Genomic DNA, 21,562 nt, shown 5'->3' on the forward strand with positions numbered 1-21,562 from the left:
TTTTTCAATGACCAGTTTTTCTCTGCTTTTGTTGTCACTTATTCTTCCCTCATTTATTAAGGTTAATAATAGGAAGGTCTTGGCTGACCCAATAAGAAAGTATTTTTCTTGGTATCTGCATCACTGTTGAATTTACGGTTTTCCACATTTCAGAGTTTAATTAATACTATTAAACAATGGAAAATCCAGAATATTGTTGTTTAATATATTGTGTGAGTTGACCTGCATTTACTTCCCCCATTGTGTGTTTACTACTTGATGTCCCAGGAGCAAGGCAGTATTTCCATTATTATGCGATAATATTTACCTCATTATAATCCCTCACTTTGGTTAGTTTGTTTATTGTTAATGAGAATTTTTACTGTATAGCAACTCCAATAATATCTTATTGTTATCTGTATTTTCCCTTGTGTTTGTGTACGAATCCCCAACAGTTATTTAATAAAAATATTTATTTGTGAGTTTGTGGACTGTAAGCTGTAATCACTATAAGAATTATTTATATGACCATTTGGTGGACAATACAAACCTAAAACACATAAATTTTTCACTGCATATTTAATTTCCACACTGCTGTAACTTTAAAACTCAATTCACTACAATATTTTATGGTGCATAGGAGAGCTTCAGTTGTTATCTAGGCAGAAAATTATGCAGATTCACCACATTTATGGACTGTTCTGCTATATCTCTTACATTTGCAGAATTTTTTAGTTTATAAACCTCCTCCTAATTTTCTTCCAGCTGATGTTCATTAGGTACTAGAATACTTGGCTTATATTCCTTCATTGTTAAATCCAGTTATTCTGTTTTATTGTTTATGTACGTGAACATTCTGGTGAAGTGATCTAATTGTTACTTTTAGCTCAATGCTTACTCAGCGTGTGACGCAAATAAATAGTCAATTAACTTCCCAAGCATCAGTTACATTATACAGATTATTAGATAGCTATAACACTAACACTGTAATACCTCTTTGAAATATGTCTGAATTGCTGACATGATGTTTTCTTTGATAACTGGGATGTACGATTTCAAGTATATGGTTTTCTGAGGTCCTCTGATGCTCTGCCATAAAAAAACTACTGAAAGCAGCAGGTCTCTTAAGCCTCGGGCAACTTCCTGGCTTGCTGCTACTGTAGGCGATTCCTGAGTTCTTTATCTCAGGTGCTGCAGATGATGGTCTATCAGTTTAGATTGTTGCTAAGATCAGTGATCAGACTGACTGCTTTTCTTTCCTGATTAGGGATATGTAAGAAAAAAAAGAGTGCTGCTATCATAATGGTTTGGGTTCTGTGCACATGTGATGATTATTGTTGATTAACCACAAAACTTTTTGGCTTATATGAGATTTTCCCTACCCATTTATATGCATGCTATGCCTTACCTTATTGTCTTTGGAAAGGAAGTGTGTGGTGGGAGAGACCTGGCAGATTTTTCTATTTCATGTACTGGGTAGCTATCAAATTAATTGCTTCTGACAAACATATGTTATAATAAAAAAGACTATGAAAACTTTATTTTTGACATTAATTTCAAGCAATTTTGATTATTTTTACAGATCATCCCTCTTCACTCCTACATCAACAGAACGGTTGAAATGTCAAAAAAACTGTAACTAGTTGCCCAGTGACCTTTCTGTACAATACTTAAGTGAAACTCATTCTTCTCTCATGTTCACTGAATGACTGCTGCCGCTTCTTCTGAATGATCAGAACTGTCAACAAAAAGTTCCATGATTGGATGTATTTACAGGGCGGGCAGAGATACACTTCTGAAAAACCTGAACAATGACCTATATGGACTTTTGAAATGACACAGGTGACCACTGTTTCTGGACTTTGAATATTCTTCATGAGTGCTCAGAGTTGCACCAGACTATGATACTTAGGAGACAGTAGAGTGAAAGTAAGCAAAATATAAACAAGCCTTCATGTTTCAGTGTCAGGGGCAGTGGAAATTATTCTTATACTGCAGATGGAAGCATTCAGTTTCTGCTAAATATCTTGAATTTTTATACTTCCAAGAAAGGTAGGAGCAGCACTGTCTGATGGAGTGTGGAGGGACTAGACAGCCAACAAGTGCAGTGTTGAGAGGCTGGGGGGGGGGGGGGGGGGGCAAGTAGAGCGAGAAAGGAGAGGAGTGGAGGAAGATTGGCATGTGCATTGGCAGAGAGTGGCACACACAGCGGCTAGGAGACGAGAATAGGGAGGAGGTGGTAGGAAAGAGGGGGGGGGGGGGGGGACTGTTGGGTGGTAGGTGTGAGGATGGTATGTTGTTATAATTAGAGGCTGGGATAATTTTGGGAGTGGAGAATGTGTTGTAAGGGTAACTCCCATCTGGACAGTTCAGAAAAGCTGTTGATGAAGGGGAGAATCCCGATGGCTTGCATAGTGAAACAGCCATAGCAATCAAGGATGTTATGATTAGTTGCATGTTGTGCCACAAGATGGTCTACTTTGCTCTTGGCTGCAGTTAGGCGCTAGCCTTTCATCCTGGTGGAGAGCTGGTTGGTAGTTGTACCATTATTGCATCGGGTGTGCTTTCTTGTGTGAATGAATCTGTGTGTGTTTCTCTTTCTATTTATGATGAAGGCTGTGACTGAAAGCATGTGTGTGAATGTCTTTTAATTGTGCCTGTGCGCAACCTCCTGTGTCATCTCTATTTTAATTAGCAGTCAGTCATTTCCGTACATTTTTTTAAATTTCAAACTTGAGTTTCCACTGCTGGCAGATTAAAACTGTGTGCCAGACCGAGACTCGAACTCGGGACCTTTGCCTTTCACGGGCAAGTGCTCTACCAACTGAGCTACCCAAGCACGACTCACGCCCCATCCTCACAGCTTTACTTCTGCCAGTACCTCTTCTCCTACCTTCCATACTTCACGGAAGCTCTCCTGCGAACCTTGCAGAACTAGCTCACCTGAAAGAAAGGATATTGCAGAGACCTGGCTTAGCCATAGCCTGGGGGTGTTTCCATTGTTTGATACTTTCAAGAAAGCTTTTCCTTTGCCTAAAAATGTCAAATTATTGACTTCACTGATGATAGGTGACTATCTTGTGAAAATAAAATTTTGTTTTCACAAGGGTTCCATGTCAAAAACTGTACATATGTTAAAGACATAAAATCAGAGACTTGAAAGTGGCATAAAAGGCTGAAACCTGGGTTTTACTTAAATAAACAACAAAACAGTCAAATGGCAATGTGTTCCTTTTTTTAAAAAAATGTATGTGTTGTGCTTTATTGCAGTTAAGTTTTAATCTCTTCTCTGAAAGCCACATGCTGATGTTAACCAACTGCCCTGTTAGCTAGCTTATTTGCAGTACATTGTGTGTCTTTCACAGTGACACTTGTGTGATTTGAGAAGAGAGAAAGAATTAAGTTGTTTGTCGTGACATACATAAAAAAAAGCAATGGGCCCAGTGCATAACTTTGTAGTATACCCAATTTTACAGTTGAATTCAAATCTCTTCTCTGTTTGTTGATATTAGAGGGCAGCCATCTGCTTCCTACTTCCAGGACATGAAGCAAATCATTTTTTGGCTTCTCCCCTAATGATATCTGTCTCAACTGATGCAAAATATTACTTATTCCACACAATCAAATGCTTCTGTTAAATCAAAGAAATACCAGCTGCCCTCAGGCTATCGTTTAGCCCTGTTCGTGCCTGACTGAGAGAAGAATAAATAGCTATCTCTGTGGATACAGTCTTTCATATTTCAAACTATGAGTCTGAGAACAAATTGTGTGAACTGAGATTTGCCAATACTCTATTACACATTCATTTCTCAAAAATTTTCAGAAACACATTTAGCAAAGTAACTGGTGAGTAGTTGTTACATTATCTCTTTCTCCCTCCTTATGAAGTGGTTTTGCTAAAGAGTATTTCTGTTGGTTGGGAAACTGGCCACATCTGAAAAGACATTGCGCAGGTGGCAGAGTGCAGAACTAATATATTGTGCACTGATCTTCATAATCTTCCTTGGTATTTCATCATAAACATAGGAGTCTTTACGTTTTAATGATCCAATAATTCAGTTTCATCTTTTCTCATTTTCTATAGCTGCATGTGATATAATGGACTTGTTATACTACCCTTTAAAGGTTTATATGAAGGTGGTATCTGATCTTTTGGACATGTCCGAAAGTACAGATGCCATTGGTGATCTTTCAGCTCTCGTAGAATGAAATTACAATGAATTCATACCATTAGCTGCTTATGGGGACAGTTGAAAATGTGTGCCCCACCTGTAAGCTGTGTATGGTCTGAATTCATTGTAATATAATTCTTCAAGAGCTGCAAGGTCACCCATGATATCTGTTCTTTCAGACATGTCCGAAAGAACATGTACCATCTTCATATAAATAAGGCTTACCAGCCAATGATCTTCTTCAGTGCAGATGCACTCACATTGCTCAAGCTCTTAGGAGAATCGGTAGATCGACTGCCGTGAGTAATGAGTATAGTGGGCAGGGACACTACAAATGTAGTGTGCGGACAGTAAGTTGGAAATGTGGGTCTCATGGGCAGCATGGCAGAGATAAGTCCTTGCAGTTGCACTATCCTCTGTGACCTTGATGGCCCAGTCGGATAGTGTGTCTGCCATGTAAGCAGGAGATTTCTGGTTTGAGACCCAGTTGGGGGCACACATTTTCAACTGTCCCCATTGATATTCATCAATGCCTTTAAGCAGCTAATGGTCTGAATTCATAGTAATTTAATTCTTTAAGGGTTTTGTGTATTTAACTGTGTCACTAAAATTTTGATTTAATTAGCCAAGTACTGATAGGAAGTTAATGTTAAATATTTTGCACAATTCTGGAGGATCACTGAGAGTTTCATTTCATTCTCACACAAGAGAGCTGTAATGCTTTGACTATATACATTCTGTGTTGACGCATCTTTCAGAACCGACTATATTGTTTTAATTTTGTTCTTGGAATTTTCTGTTCTGTTGGTGTAGTGTATATTTGTAATTTGTCTAATGTCATTCTTAAGCACTTTTCAGTGTTATCTGTAGTGAATTCTGTAACTGGGCTGTGACTGTGCTCCATATAATAATACAGCTCCTGTTTCCTCTGACTTAATTTTCTAATAGCATTGGTTGCAACATCGGTTGCTTATTTGTATTGCTGTCTGGTACTCACTGTTGCCATAAAAAGCATTACACAATCTGTCCTGCAATGTCAATGAGGTGTTGCAGACAGAATCCTCTCAGTGATGAGAGTCACACACAAAATCATTTTAATCATACTGAAAAAGGGAAAAGAACTGGTTTCTGTTTTGAAATACAAATTCAAATTGACGAATAAGAGAATGTCCCAAGGGGTGACATTTTGAAATGATCTATATTGTGATGTAGGTTAGGTCCCAGATATCATACCCTACAGCCACTCATCAAAGAGGGCCATTGTTTGTGACTAATTGATGAAAAAGAATTTTACTTGACTCTGTAGACCTTTAAAAATAGTACTATTATTCAGGGTGGTGAAATAGCTTAGTGATTAAGATACATTCTTGATGTCCAGAAAATTGTGGGTTTGGGTCACATTTGGTGCTTTGAAGTTTTTTATGTTTAAATGTTTATGGAAATGATTTTGATCATTAGAATTATTCGGTTAATTTGTTTAAATGTAATTTTTTAAATTCCCAATCCTTTGTCACATATTTATCCTTGTATGAACTTTTTCATTTGCTCTCGTTTTTTCCTTCTGTAATTCTGTTTTCATTTTAAATCTTTGTCCACATGATTTTAATTATCCTCATTTGTTAACTTTAAGAGGAGTTAGAATGGAAATTTTTTTTTTCACATTTTTTGATTTTTATCTCATTATAAACCTAGCAGTTTTCCAAATAAAATGATGTATATACCACTTATAAACCCACATGGGAAGCATATTATTTTATTTTTTAAATAGAATCTACACCAATTGAAAATATTAAAATTTTTACATGCATTTCTTCAAGATCTAATAAAATCAGTAATTTTTTTTATATAGAAGGCTGTGGATTGCTGTATTATAAGGGTCATGTCCAGAAGAGGATGGGCACCAGGTTGAGGAAGTTGAAACAGTTTGAGAGACAAGAAACTTTCTGATGGTGAAACCATAAGAGGCAGGCTGACAGACAAAATGATTTATGAACTACAGCAGTATTTTGGGATGGCCATTAGAAATAACACTGAGGATTTGTTGAAAATGAAGCAGGCAATATGGGCTATCTTCTTCCACAGAATGTCAACTGATGAAAAACCAGTACACCACCGTTGCCCTCCTGGACCTGATTCATGGTGCAATTACCGCAATGCCCAGTACTCAAACAGTTCATACAGCAATAATAAACACTCCATCCCAGCAGCAGTCATATCATAAAGCCTATTTACAGAGACCTGGCAAATCCTGAATTGCTGAAGAAGTGCCTGCATGGTCAGACTCAAAATCCCAATGAGTCATTCAATAATTTTATGACACTCTTACCAAAAAATGTTTTTGTTGGAATGGAAGACACTGAAGTGGGGGGGGGGGGGGGTCAGTAATGTTGTTATTGCTTTTAATGATGGCAACATTGGTAGGGTGAAAGTGCTACAGCATATGAGAATTAATCCTGGAGCAAACTGCATCAGAGAACTTGAATGGATGGACAAGGTTTGCATTGATAAAGTGGTGTATGCAACTCAGTTGCTCCACTAAGGAGCCCAGAAAGAAGAACAGAAGAAAAAATTTGGAAAAAGATCAAGAGGATGCTATACAGTATGGTGTAGGGTGCTTCTGAGTGACTAAAAATAAAAAAAAATTAAGTATAAATTAAGTGAGTTACAGTCTTTTGAAACTTTGAAAGTTGTTCCTGAAAATGTACATTTTCTGTTGCATTTTTCCTTAAATATCAGAAACCACTTCGAGTAGAGTATTTGAATTTTCAGAGAGTAGTAACATACATATCCTGAGTCTACTGATCTAAACGAAGAACATGTTATGTATAATTAAAATTATTTAGGATAATGTACAAAAAAATGTACAAAAATTTTTAACTGGTAATTAAAAAATTGTATTTCTAAAAGCAGTGGCTGAAATGCAATTATTGTAGTTAGGTAGACTCAGAACATACAGTTTAATATCCTGTAACAGTTTCACGTCAATGGCTGCAGTGGTTCCTGAAATACAGGGAAGCCAAGTCACTAAATTTAACACGTCGGGGTAGGGCATTCCAACTCCGCTTAATTTAATTTCTTTCATTTCATCATTTTTATATTTTCCTTTTCTCATTTTGCTTGAAATTCATTTTATTTATAATTCTGTCTTTTGTTAAAATCTCCATCTGCATTCTTTTGTCCATAGGCAACAAGAATTTGTTTTAAATGTTTGTACAGTGATTGCCATCCAGAAAACTGTACATCTTGTAATTAGGAATACATTTTTTGATGGCACTGCACATACAATCTAAATAGATTATTTTGTCATTTGTTTTTTAACTGATAGACCAACATTTTCAAATGTTTAAATACTATGATAGATAAATAAAAATAATTAAGATCTCGTGCACAAAGATTTCACCTGAAAAAAAGAATGATAGGAAGAAACAGAGAGCAAATAAAAAAGTGAATATGATGATGAAAATGATGCAGTGTAGGCTTAGAAATAAATAAAAATTATGTTTAAACCAATTAATTGAATAAATTAATGATCAAAGTCGTTTTGATAAAGATTTAAAATAAAAAATATCAAAGCATCTAATGGAACTCAAATGTACAACCTTTCATACATTGCGAATTTACCTCAACCACCATGTTAAGCTGCCACTCTGCATAGTACTATTATTTTTAAATCACTATAGCAGTAGTATTCAAAGTGTGCTCTGTAAAGCCCTGGGCTCTGGAAAGCCCGTGTGAGGGCTCCACCAAAATTATATCTATATAAAGAAGAAAGCGTATCAAATCTTGATACACAGTGATAAAAATAGCTCTTGTAAACATCAGTGTTGCATGTACAGCTTCAAATAGAAAATATAGCAGTAGACTGGATGCATCTCCAACTGTCTTCTATCAAGCCACAATTGGTTAAAAATGAAAAAACAATTTCATACCTCCCATTACATGGAAACAATTTTATTAGCTTACAGTGGGATCAGTGCAGTGTTTTTTGTGTATGTATTATTGTATATTTGCCTCCCTGGTTGCTCCAGAGGCCCGGCGTCCTTTTAGACTTGTCGGAGTACCGGAGGAGCTGCACTCCTGCGTTTGTTTTTACCTCCTTATTTTATGATATTTTACACCAGCATCCCGACCATGTACCAGTATTTACGGATGGCTCTAGACAGGGGGACTCTGTTGGTTGTGCTGTTGTTTTCCCTGATTGAGTCGTCAAGTTACGGCTTCCTGCAGCGTTTACCATCTTTGATGCCGAATTGTTTGCGATCTTGCGGGCATTGGAGCAGATCAGATGTGTTCCCAGTCTTAAGTTCCTCATCTGTTCTGACTCCCTGAGTGCCCTTCAGACCATGCAACACTTGTACCCAGTGGATACGGTCATCCAGAACATCCATGATGCCCTACTCCACCTGCAACGGCAGAGGAAGGTTGTTTCCTTCTGTTGGGTGCCGGGGCACGTGGGTATTAGGGGAAACGAACTGGCCGATGTGGCTGCCAAAGATGCGTGTTCCCTCCCTCACGTTGTTGCATGTGCGGTCCCCCTCCATGCTGTTACCTCCCTCCTGCGTTTTCGCATTCTGCGTCAGTGGGAAGAGGAGTGGCTGGTAGTCGGTGAAAATAAGCTGTGTCTGGTCAAGGCCACCACGCGGCCATGGCGTACGTCCTACCAGTCATGCAGGCGGGATGAGGTTCTCCTCACTCGCCTCCGCATCGAGCACAGTCCCTTAATGCATGGTTTTTTACTCCGGCGGGAGGACCCCCCAATCTGCAGTGCTTGTGGCGTCCAGATTACTGTCCGCCACATTTTACTTGACTGTCTTTTATTCTCTGACCAGAGGGCGGTGGTTTCTTTGCCACCGGATTTGCCCTCTATTTTACAAGATGACGCAACGACTGTAGTTAAGGTCTTACGGTTTTGTGTCCTGTCCAATTTGTTGCCTCGGATTTTAGGGAGAGGGTTTTGATGTGCTGCTGGGTGACTGGCTCACCCAGGTTTTAGGTAAGAGGTCAGCCAGTCATGATTACCTCCTTGTTTCCCTTCGGTTTCTGTTCTCTTTTCCTTGTTTCCCTTCCTTTTTAGTGTGTTCCTTCTCCTCCTGTTTTGCCTCTGTATGTGAGAATTTGGAACTGCGTCAGGTCTGTGTCTTTTAGCCGTTCTCCTTGTTCGCTGTTCGTGTTAGTCCCTTCACTGCATGTGTTCCTGTTTTTATGCGTTTGGGCGCTGATGACCATGCTGTTTAGCGCCCGTAAACCTCAAACACACACACCTTATTATATATTGTTGTAGAAGTCAGTAGTATATAGTGTACCTATTTTTGTATGATTTTCATTAAATGATTATAATTAAAGAAGGAACATAAAACCAGGTTTTGCTTAATTTAGGGCTCCATAAAATATTTAATATTTCAAAAGAGTTCCATCAACAAAAACCTTCGAGAACTGATGCTCTAGAGTATCATATGATGTTCTTTTTCATCCATTACAGACAAAAGAGACCCCACTTTAATGAACGTCTGCAAGGCACATAGTACATGGGACTGTAACCTACACCTTCATGTAGGTGCAACAGTGTAGAAGAAGATAGACTGCTACTTACCATAAATGTGTCACAATAAGTTGCAGACAGGCACAATTAAAGGCACACTCACATAAGTTTTGGCAACAGCCTTTATCAGAAAAAGAAAGAGAAACACACACCATTCATTCCCAAAAGCAAGCACACTTCTGGCAGCTCAGACCAGAATGGAGCTGCCACATGGAATGGATGGGCAGGGAAGGGGAAGGGATAGCTGTGTACTGGTGGAGTGTGCAGGGGCTAGATTGCTGGCAGGTGGAGAGTTAGGAGGATGTGGGCCAGGAGGTGGGGAAAACAGAGCAAAAAAGAAAGGAGATGAGTGGGGAAAGGTGGGTAGGTGCATTGGCAGAGGGCAGCAAACAAAGAGGGTGGGAAAAAAGAATGAGGAGAAGGTGATAGGATAGAGGGGTTGGAAACTGTTGGGTAGAGGGTGTGGGCATTGAAGCTGGGACAGTTTTTGGGGCATAAAATTTGTTGCAACCATAAATCACATCTACACAGTTCAGAAAAGCTGGTGGTGGAGGGGAGAATCCAAATGGCGCAGGTAGTGAAGCAGCCATTAAAATTAAGCATGTTTGTTCAGCTGCTTGTTGTGCCACATGGTAGTCTACTTTGTGCTTGGCCACAGCATTGTGGTGGCCATTCATCATGGTTGGCACCTGGTTGGTAGTGATACCAATATAAAAAGCTGTGCAATGATTGCAGCAGAGCTGGTAAATGACATGACAGCTTTCACAGATGGCCCAGCCCCTGATGGGGTAGGATAAACCTCTGACAGCACTGGAATAGGAAGTGCTGGGTGGGTAGATTGAGTAGGTCTTGCACCTGGGTCTTCCATAGGTATATGGTTCTTGTGGCAAGGGTTTGGAGTGAAGAGAAGCACAGGGATGGAGTGGGATGTTGTAGAGGTTGGGTGGGCAACAGACACCACTTTAGGAGAGGTGGGAAATATCTCTCGTAGGATGTCCCTCATTACAGGGCATGACAGTAGGTAGTCAAAGCCCTGGTGAGGGATGTGATTCACTTGTTCCAGTATGGGTTGGTATCAGGTGATGAAGGGGGCACTCCTCTGTGGAGGATTGGGGGTGTGAGTGGAAATGGCACAAGACATCTGTTTGCAGACTAGGTCTTGGGGCTAGTGCCTGTCTGTGAAGGCCTTGGTGATACCATCAGCATACTGGGCAAGGAATTTCTTGTCACTGCAGTTATTTCATCCCCCGGTGGTCAATCCCGCTTCCGGCCATCCTGATTTAGGTTTTCCGTGATTTCCCTAAATCGCTCCAGGCAAATGCCGGGATGGTTCCTTTCAAAGGGCACGGCCGACTTCCTTCCCCGTCCTTCCCTAATCCGATGAGACCGATGACCTCGCTGTCTGGTCTCCTTCCCCCAAAAACCACCACCATCCCCCGGTGGCCAGGCTGTATGGGAGGAATTTTTTTGTGTGAAAGTGATGACAGCTGTCAGAATGCAGGCACTGTTGGTGGTTGATGGTTTAATGTGCTCTGAGATGTGGATGGAGCTATTAGAGGGGAGGAGGTCAACATCTAGGAAAGTGGCACACTAGGTTGAGGAGGACCAGGTGAAGCAGATCATCCACACACAACATATGGCTTCGTAACCATGTGGATTGTTGACGTAGGATCTGATGCTGCAAATTTTTCCTCCTCGTAATTATAATGATATTTATTCGTATTGATCCTGTTTTATCCCTCATCCTGATGCAGTTTAGCATTTTATTTTCTGCACCTACTCGTGCCACATGAACTTGTGCTCCTCAGTGTAACCCATCCTCTTTCCCCCTCTCCTTATTGCAACCTACATGTAGTCCCAAACCTCATCTGTTCCTTTTCTCCCATGTTTCTATGTGTTTTAATGTATTTGTGCATATATTTACATGGTTTCGTGCATTTTTGCATATTTGGACATATTTTTGTTATTTGTGCATATTTTTATGTATCTCTGTATATTTATGGCAAAAATGAAACAATTGAAACTACAGGTAGGAATATCAACAATGCAGGAAAAGACAGATTTCTCATTACTGTAAAGAAAAGACATCAAGTTGCAGACAGGCACAATTAAAAGACACTAACATGTAGCTTGTGGCCACAGATTTTGTCAGTAAAACACACACACACACACACACACACACACACACACACACACACACAACCACACACACACACAACCACAAACTCCAGCATCTGAGGCCAGAATGCAGCATCATGTGGGATACAAGCAGCAATCTGGATGGGCTGGGAAAGGGGCAGGGGGAGGGGTAGGGGTAGGGGTAGGAGTAGGGGTAGGGGTAGGGGTAGGGACAGTGCCAGTCATATATATTGGTGGAGGGAGAGACGAACACTGTCTGGTGGAGTGTGCAGGGACTAGGCTGCCAACAGGTGCAGTGTCAGGAGTTTGTGGAGCAGTGATGTGGAGAAAAAAAGAGCAAAAAAGAACTGGGGAAAGGCAGCTCATGCATTGGTAGAGGGCTGCAAATGAGCAGTGTGGGGATGAGAATGATGAGGACATGAGAGGTGAGAGTGATGAGGACAAGAGAAGACAAAGGGGCAGAAACTATTGGGTACAGGGTGTGGGGACAGTGTGCTACTGTGAATTGGGGCCAGGATGATCTTGGCCACAGATTGGCAGTGGCCATTCATTGTGTGGGGCAGCTAGTCAGCAGTCATACCAATGTAAAAAGCTGTGCAATGATTGCAGCACTGCTGGTAAATGACACGGCTGCTTTCACAGGTGACCCAACTCCTGATGGCATAGGATAAACCTGTGACAGGACTGGAATAGGAAGTGCTGGGTGGGTAGATTGGACAGGTCTTGCACATGGGTCTTCCACAGGGATATGATGTAAGTGTAGTCAGCACTCAACAGACTTTCACTAGGAAACCAATTGTTTCAAAAAAAGTAGAAAGTAGGAGGAAAGCTCTTTTGTTAGGTTGTAGCCATGGAACAGGTGTGGGCCGGATCTTGCCAGAAAAATTAGGTGACAGGCACGAGGTCACAGGTATTTTGAAGCCCAGTGCATTTCTTAGCCAAGTGATAGAGGATGTAGGATCATTGTGCAAGGGTTTTAGGAAGGACGGTGTTGAGGTAGTAAGTGTATTGGGAAACAGTATTGACAGGGATCAGGGCTCCAATATTGAGTGTGACCTGGTAAAAATAACATCTGCTAAGAACCATACAAATGTTGGCTTGGTTCCTGCTTTCATGTGGTATCATTTGCCCCAATCGAACAGGTCTGTGAGGAGGTTCAATATGGAGTGAGATCAGCTGCTTCAGGCAGCTACTTTGTCAGGCATAGGTTTGGTTCCTGTTGATGGTATGGGTAGGTGGGACTTCACAACACATGGCCTGCATCTCAATAGGACAGGAAAGGCTAAACTGGCTGGGATGATAGCAAAATCTTTAGGGGGGGGGGGTCACTGAAACTCATGGGAGTACTTCTTTTTTAGACTAAGATCAGCGTCCAATCGTCCAGCATTGATTGAGATTAAGCTTAATGAGAAGTTCATACAGCCAGCTACTAGAGATGTTAAAATATCACCAGGTTCTCATAATAGTACAGTGAAAAATGGTGTATATTGTAAGTATAAATGTAAGTGTATTGCATCAGAATATCAGGGGATTAAAAAACAAGGTATATGAGCTTCTTGTTTGTCTATAAGATTTAGTAACTGAGGGTGGAATAGATGTACTATGCCTGTCTGAAAATCATAAAGTCACGGGAATGGAAATGGTAAGTTTAGGTGGATATAAGCTCTCAGCACATGTAAGTAGAGACACTATGGAGAGGGGAGGAGTTACCGTGTGTGTAAAATCTGTCATAGTGTGAAAAATTTGGAAACTAAAAAAATTTGTGTAGAGCAACACACAACATTTGCATGTGAGCTTAAACTAAATAATGGCACTTTTATAACTGTAGCCATGTATCTGTCCCCATTTAGAAATTTTCAACAATTTTTGAAAAACTTGGATTCCTTGTTTTGCTATCTGTCAGGCAGAGAAAAGCAAATTATTGTTTGTGGGGATTTCAATGTAGGTTTTCTGAAAGAGTCCGATAGAAAGCTTTACCTTGAAGTATTACTTGGTTCTTTCAATTTGAGGTCAGTTATTTATTTTTCTACTCAGGTGGTACAGGAAAGTAGCAGACTGATAGATAATGTTTTCCTAGACTAAGGTAAATTTAATAAGGTTAAAACTTTTCCTGTTAAGAATGGTCTGTCTGATCATGATGCGCAGCTAATTACATTATATGATATAGCTCCATACAATAATGTAAAACAGTCCTCCAAAATAGTGGGTGCAATTAACAATTTAATGATTGAAAATTTTAGGGAAATCTTGCAACAGTTAGACTGGGATGAGGTGTACAGGGAACCTGACACTAATTTAAAATTTAACCTATTTCATGATACCTTTTTGAGTATATGTGAAAAGAGATTTCCTAAGAAAACAGTAAAATATAACTGTAAGAAACCATGTAAAAAGCCATGGCTTACTAAAGGGATAAAAATATATTGTAAACAGAAAAGGGAAAGGTATCTTATAGCTAGGAGGAGTAATGATCCTGAAACTGTGAAACCATTATAAAAACTACTGCACTGTACTAAGAAAAGTTCTTAAAAAGTCCAGAAGTATGTGCATTATGTCTGAGAGTAGCACATCTGATAATAAAATTAGAACAATTTGGAATATTGTTAAAAGGGAAACAGGGCAACTGAGAGCAGAGGAAGACTGTATTTCTATCAGACTCAACGGAAATTTGTTAACAAGAAGCCAAAAGTAGAAAAATCGTTAATAATTATTTTCAAGTGTTGTAGAGAAAATAGGATCGAGCATATTCATTAGAAAATGCAAGGCAGTAAATGGAAGAGGCAATACCTATGCAATTTGATAAAATTGAAATTCAACTCACCTCTCCTACTGAAATTAGGAAAATAATAAATTCACTCAAAAGTAAAAGCACACATAGACTCGATGGTATTTCCAATAGAGGACTGAAATCTTGTTCCCAACAGATAAGTAGGATTCTCAGCCACATTTGTAGTAGCTCACTGAAACGTATTCAAGAGTAACATCACATATTTGTAAAAATGAAGTAGTAACAAAATGTCTGTTTGGTATTCAGAAATACTTTTCAACAGAAAATGCTATACATGCTTTCACTGATCAGGTATTAAATGCATTGAATAACCGAACATCACCCATTAGGATATTTTGTGATCTCTCAAAGGCTTTTAATTGTGTGAATTGTGAAATTCTTCTGGATAAGCTTAAGTATTGTAGTATGAGTGGGACAGTACACAAAGGGTTCAATTCATATTTAACTGAAAGAATGCAGAAGGTTGAAAGTAACAGTACAGATAGTCTGCAAAAATCAGCACAGTTCTATAACTGAGGAGGTATCAAGAACAGTGTCCCACGGGGTTCAGTCTTGAGTACCTTATTGTTTTTAACATATATTAATGTCTTGCCACTCTATATTCAGGAAGATACAAGCTAGTTTTTTTTGCTGATGATACAAGTATAGTAATCACACCCAGCAAGCAAGAATCAGCTGAGGAAACATTAAATAATGTCTTTCAGAAAATTATGAAGTGGTTCGCTGCAAATGGACTCTCACAAAATTTTGAGAAAACACGGTTTATACAGTTTTTACAGTAAATGGCATAACACCATTGATAAATATAGACTATGCACAGAAGTCTGTTGCTAAGGCAGAATATTCAAAATTTGTAGATGTGTGCTTTGACGAGAAATTGAATTGGAAGAAACACATCGATGATCTGCTGAAATGGTTAGGTGCACCTACTTATGTTATTGGGGTTATTGCAAATTTTGGTGATAATCATATCAGTAAATTAGCCTACTGTGCCCGTTCCCTATCACTGCTTTCATATGGCATCATATTTTGGGGCAGTTCGCCGTTAAGAGAGAGAGTATTCATTGCACTAAAGCATGTATTCAGAATAATAGCTGGGGCTCACCCAAGATCACCTTGCAGACATTTATTTAAGGAACTCGGGATATTCATAGTACCTTTGCAACACATGTATTCACGTATGAAATTTGTCATTAATTACCCATTCAGATTCTGGATTAAATCTCACTTTAGCACAAAAATCTTTGGTCATTTACCAAATAGCATTAAAAGTCTGACAGATTGCCAACCAACACTTAAAAGCAAATCAAAAGAATTTCTGAATGACAGCTCTTTCTACTCAGTGAATGAATTCTTAGATATGAAGTAGGAAAAAAAAAAAAAGGTAAACTTATGTTAAAGTGACACATTCCACATCATTATGAAGTGTCGTATACATGATCTATGGAACAAGGATTAATGTATGCATGTATGTATGAATGAATGATCCCTGTAGCAAGGGGTTGCGGTTGTTTAATGTGTGCAGAGTTGGGGATGGAGCCATCAGGAAGCAGGAAAGAGGAGGTCAACATCTAGGAAAGTTGCACACTGGGTTGAGGAGGCACATGTGAAGTGGATGGGAAAGATGATGGTGAGATTGTGAAGGAATGAAGGTAGGGTTTCTTGGCCCTGAGTCCAGATACTGGTATCATCAATGAACATGAACCAGACTAGGGGTTTGGTGTTTTGGGAGGCTAGGAAGATGTCCTCTAGATAGCCCATAAAAATGGTGGAGTAAGAGGGTGCCATGTTGGTGTGCCGCAGATTTGTTTACATACCTTCCCTTCAATTGAGAAGTAGTTGTAGGTTAGGATAAAGTTAGTTAGGTGTATGAGGAATGAGGTAGTGGGTTTGGAGTCCGAAGGAAATTGGGAAAGATAGTGTTCAATAGTGGTAAGACCATGGGCATGTGGGATGTTGGTGTATAAGGAGGTGGTGTCAACAGTGACGAATAGGGATCCAGGAGGTAAAGGGATGGGGATGGTGGAGAGTTGGTGAAGGAAGTGGTTGCTGTCTTTGACGTGGGAGGCTAGATTATGGGTAGTTGGTTGGAGGTGTTGGTCGGTGAAGGCTGAAATTCTTTCGGTGGGGGCACAATAACCAGCCACAATGGGGCATCCAAGATTGTTGGGTTTGTGGATTTTGGGGAGAAGGTAGAAGGTGGGTGTGCAGGGTAGAATAGGGTGAGGAGGGAAATATTTTTGGGTGAGATGTTCTGGGATGGGGTTAAGGTCTTAAGCAGAGATTGGAGTTTATTTTGGACTTCTGGGATGGGATCACTATGGCATAGTTTATAGGTGGAGGACTCAGATAATTGGTGGAGGCCTTCTGCCAGGTAGTCACTGTGATTCATAATAACAGTGGTTGAACCTTTTCCACAGGTAGGATGGTCAGGTCAGTATTTGTTTTGAGGTTGTGTATAACTGTTCTTTCTTCTACTGAAAGGTGGTCTACTGAGGAAGGCACCTGGGGAATGATGGTGAGATAGGTTAGAGGTAAGGAATTCTTGGAAGGTGGCCAGTGTGTGATTAGGTGGGAGGGGGTTAAGGTTGGATGGTGGTATGAAAGGGAAGAGGCAGGGCTCAGTATTGAAATTAGGGTGCAACTGTCTGCAACTTGACGTTTCTTCTGTATGGTAAGTACCAATCTGTGTTTTCCTACATTGTAGATATTCTTACCTTAAGTTTCCATTGTTTGAGTTTTGTGGAATGGCTTTGTTCCATCCTACAACCCTGTGAAGTATTCCTTTGTTACCCTTCATTATAACATTACACTTCTCAGTGTCTGTTTTTCCTCATCTTTCTTGTGTTTATTCACCGCCTTTCAAACTACATCTACTTCCGAGCCACACTGTATCAGTGATCGTCCGCACACAACACAGACGACTTCGGAACCCCGCAAATTGTAGATGCAGCATTGAATGCCCCAGATTCTCTGTCCTGTACCTCATTGGCCCTTTTCACCTATATTTCTGTTCATTTTTGACATATTTGTGTGTGTATTTACGTGGTTTCACACTGTTTCACATATTTTTTTGCATATTTTTACATCTTTTTGCACATTTTGACGTATCTGTGTGTGTTCTTGTGTGTCTGTGCATGTTTCTGCATGTCTTTGCATATTTTCACCTGTTCTTATGCATCTTTTTGCTTATATAGCTCCTCTAACAACCATCAACACCTATTTTGCCAATTTTTGTGTCATTCCTGTTTCCTTTGCACCATTCCTGTCACAGTGAACCCTTGCTCCATCATTTGCACCAGTTCAGAAAAGTATCCCTTTCGATGGCTGAAACCCTGTCCCACATCCTTTTTCTGAAATGCCGCCTGAACCTTGAAGTCCCACCAAATGGCCCAACTGCAAAGATTCCTTTCTCTGGGTACCACCCCTCCTTTCACAGTGACCTACACCTTTTCAGACTCTGCCAATCCCTGGCACTCACAAACCTGGTACTGCAAAAACTTTTCCATGGAACAGGCATCCCAGAGCCACCTCTGCTCCCTCCGCAAGATACTACTACTCTGCAATCTCTACTCCATACTTTACATCTCTGAAATTGAATCTCTTGCTCTCCAGCACATGGAGGAGCATTCCAGATGCCTCCTCCATTAGTTATCCAACCTGCTGATGTCTTACTGCTGACTTGGGGCACCACTATCCATTCCCTGTCTTACTCGTAGTGTTCCTTCTCACGCACCCCCATAGCAGCTAAACACTGTCTAGCTGACCTTTTCAATTTTCCACATCCCCAAGACTCCCTACCAACCCTCCGCAAAGTCCAAATCAAGAGCTAAAACATTCCCCTACCTTTCCACCAAAATCCTCAGCTCAACAGAAGCTTCAGTCCTATCCAAAGGACTCATCCAAAGGCCTCACCTTTATCCCTACACCCAAATTTAACCACACTTGACTCGACAAAGACCTAGTCACCTTCTTCCGGTCCCTGCAGTGGAAGCACTTCTTTGCCACCAGTTCCTCCAATGAAGACCACCCTAATTCCAACATCAAACCCTGCCTCTTCCAATTCATACCACCATCCAACTGAGATCCTATCACCTGACCACCTGCTGGTCACCTTCCCTCTTTACTTCCAAATTAGCCTCACCATTCTCCCTCAGGTCCGTCCTTAAGAACACCGACCTTTCAGTAGAAGAAAGAACAGCCATTCACAACCTCAAAACAGATAATGATCTCATCATCCTACCTGCAGACAAAGGTTCCACCACTGTTTCATGAATTGCAGTGACCGCCTGGCAGAAAGCCTCCACCAATTATGTGAGTCCTCCACCTATAAACTATGCCACAGTGATCCCATCCCAGAATTCCAACACAAACTCCAATCCCTGCTTAAAGCTTTTGGTCCTTCGCAGAACATCTCCCCTGAATCTATTTCCCTCATCACCCCTATTAAACCCCACACACCTGCCTGCTATATGCTCTCCAAAACCCACAAGTCCAACAATCCTGTATGCCGCATTGTGGCTGGTTATTGTTTCCCCACTGAAAGAATTTTGGCACTCATTGACCAATACCTCCAACAAACTGCACATAATCTAGCCTCCCACATCAGACACCAACCATTTCCTTCACTAACTCTCCACCATCCCCATCACTTTACCGGCTGGATCCGCACTCATCACTGTTGATGCCACCTCCCTATACACCAACAGCTCTCATGCCCGTGGTCTTACCACTATTGATCACTACCTTTCCCAATTTCCTTCAGACTCGAAACCCACTACTTCATTCCTCATACACCTTACTAACTTTATCCTAACCCGTAACTGCTTCTCATTTGAAGGGAAGGTATATAAACAAATATCCGACATTGCCATGGGCAACCACATGGCAACATCCTATACCAGCCTTTTTATGGACCATACAGAGGGTGCCTTCCTAGCCTCTCAAAACATCAAACCCCTATCTGGTTCATGTTCATTGATGAGTCTTCATGATCTGGACTCAGTGCCGATACACCCTTTTTTCTTTCCTTCACAATGTCAACACCTTCTGTCCCATCTGCTTCATGTGGCCCTCCTCAACCCAGCATGCCACTTTCCTAGATGTTGACCTCCTCTGTAATGGCTCCATCCACACCTCTGTCCACATTAAACCCACCAGCCAACAACAGTACCTGCATTTCGACAGCTGTAATGCCTTCCGCACCAAAAAATCCCTCCCATACTGCCTGAACACCTGAGGATGGCATACCTACAGTGAGAATAACTCCCCATGTCTACTATACTGAGGGCCTCACCAAGGCCTTAGCAGAAAGGCTATACCCACAGACCTGGTATGCAAACAGATTTCCAGTACCATTTCCCTCACAACCCCAATCTCCTATCACCCTCAAGAACCAGCTACAAAGCAGTGCCTTCTTCATCATTTAATATCACCCTGGAGGGGTACAACTGGTTCACATTCTTCGTCAGTGCTTTGATTACATATCGTCATGCCCTGAAATTAAAGTAATGCTACCCAAGATCCTTCCTACCCCTTCTAAAGTGGTTTTCTATTGAGAACTCAACATCCACAACATCCTAGTCCATCTGTATGCCACTCCCAATCCCAACCCCTTCCCATGGGGATCATATCCCTGTGGAATACTCAGGTGCAGGACCTGCCTAAACTGTCCAACCTGGACTTCCTATTCCAGTCCTGTCACAGGTTTTCCTTCCCCATCAGTGGGCAGGCCACCTCTGAAAGCAGTCATGTCATATACAATATCTGGTTCAATCATGGCACATCTTTTACTACCAACTAGCTATCCACCAGAATGAACCGCCCCTGCCAAACTGTGGCTACGAGCAAAGTAGACCATTCTGTAGCACAGCATGCAGATAAACATAACAAGCTTGATTTTAATGGATGCTTCACTACCCAAGCCATCTGAATCCTCTCCTCCGCTGTCAGCTTCTCTGAACTGTGCAGATAGGAGTTATCCTTACAACTCATTCTGCACTCTCCTAACCATCCTGGCCTCAACTTATGGTAATATACTTTCCTCACTCTCTCTTCCCAACAGTTGCTTCCTCTCTGTCATGCCACGTCTTTCCCATTCTTTTCTCCTACTTTCTTTGTTTGCCACTGTATGCTTACACACCTGGCCATCTTTCCCTTCTTCTCTCCTCTTTCACTCTGTTTTCCCTACCTCCTTGCCCCAAAACCTCCTGGAACTGCGCCTGTTAGCAATATAGACAGTGCTCCTCTCTCCCTCCACTCATACACTGCTATGTGTCCCCCTTCCCTGACACCTCGAGATTGGTGCTTCCATTCTACTTGACAGTTGCATTCTGGGCCAAGCTGCCTGAGATAAGTCATGTGTGGATGAGATGTACTTGCTTTTTTTGAATGAATGTCGAGTTTCTCTTTCCTTTTCTGATGTGTCTGAAAGCTTATTTGTGAGTGGCGTTAAATGTGTCTGCCTGCAACTTAATATGTCATCATTATGGTAAATGGTAATCTGTTTTTTCTTACATTGGTGATATTCCAACGTGGAGTTTCTATTTTGATTCCACCGTATAATTAGTTTGTTTGTGTGTTCTTGTTGTGTACATATTTTTTTCCAGTACTTTCAAGGAGGATGTAAGTCATGATACTGGTTATTTATATCTGTCTTACTAGCTGTCTTGTAAAGAATGTCTGATAATAGCGCACCTCTGACTATTTAGAAATGCACCACCATGCAATAAAATATTGACTGTATGGCATGTACACCAAAGACAATTTAATTAGGGGAAAAAAGGTAGCAGAAAATATTCCTTTCCATCATTGTTAGAACCAAAACGTCACATTTACAGAAATGGGAACCTGATTATTACACGACTGTGGTGCCCCAGTTTCCTAATTACTAGAAGCTTATCATCTTACTCCTCCCACTTTCCAGCTGAGTTTCAAAATTTTTTG

At 40.7% G+C, this 21,562-nt stretch overlaps 1 protein-coding gene across 7 annotated transcripts in view; it reads left to right on the top strand.

The window, feature by feature from the left end:
• Positions 1 to 21,562, top strand: part of LOC124615696 (GATOR complex protein Iml1) — a 597,731-nt gene that overhangs the window by 129,060 nt on the left and 447,109 nt on the right. The window lies entirely within an intron of this gene.

Source organism: Schistocerca americana, chromosome 1, assembly GCF_021461395.2.
Source record: "Schistocerca americana isolate TAMUIC-IGC-003095 chromosome 1, iqSchAmer2.1, whole genome shotgun sequence".
NCBI lineage: Eukaryota > Metazoa > Arthropoda > Insecta > Orthoptera > Acrididae > Schistocerca > Schistocerca americana.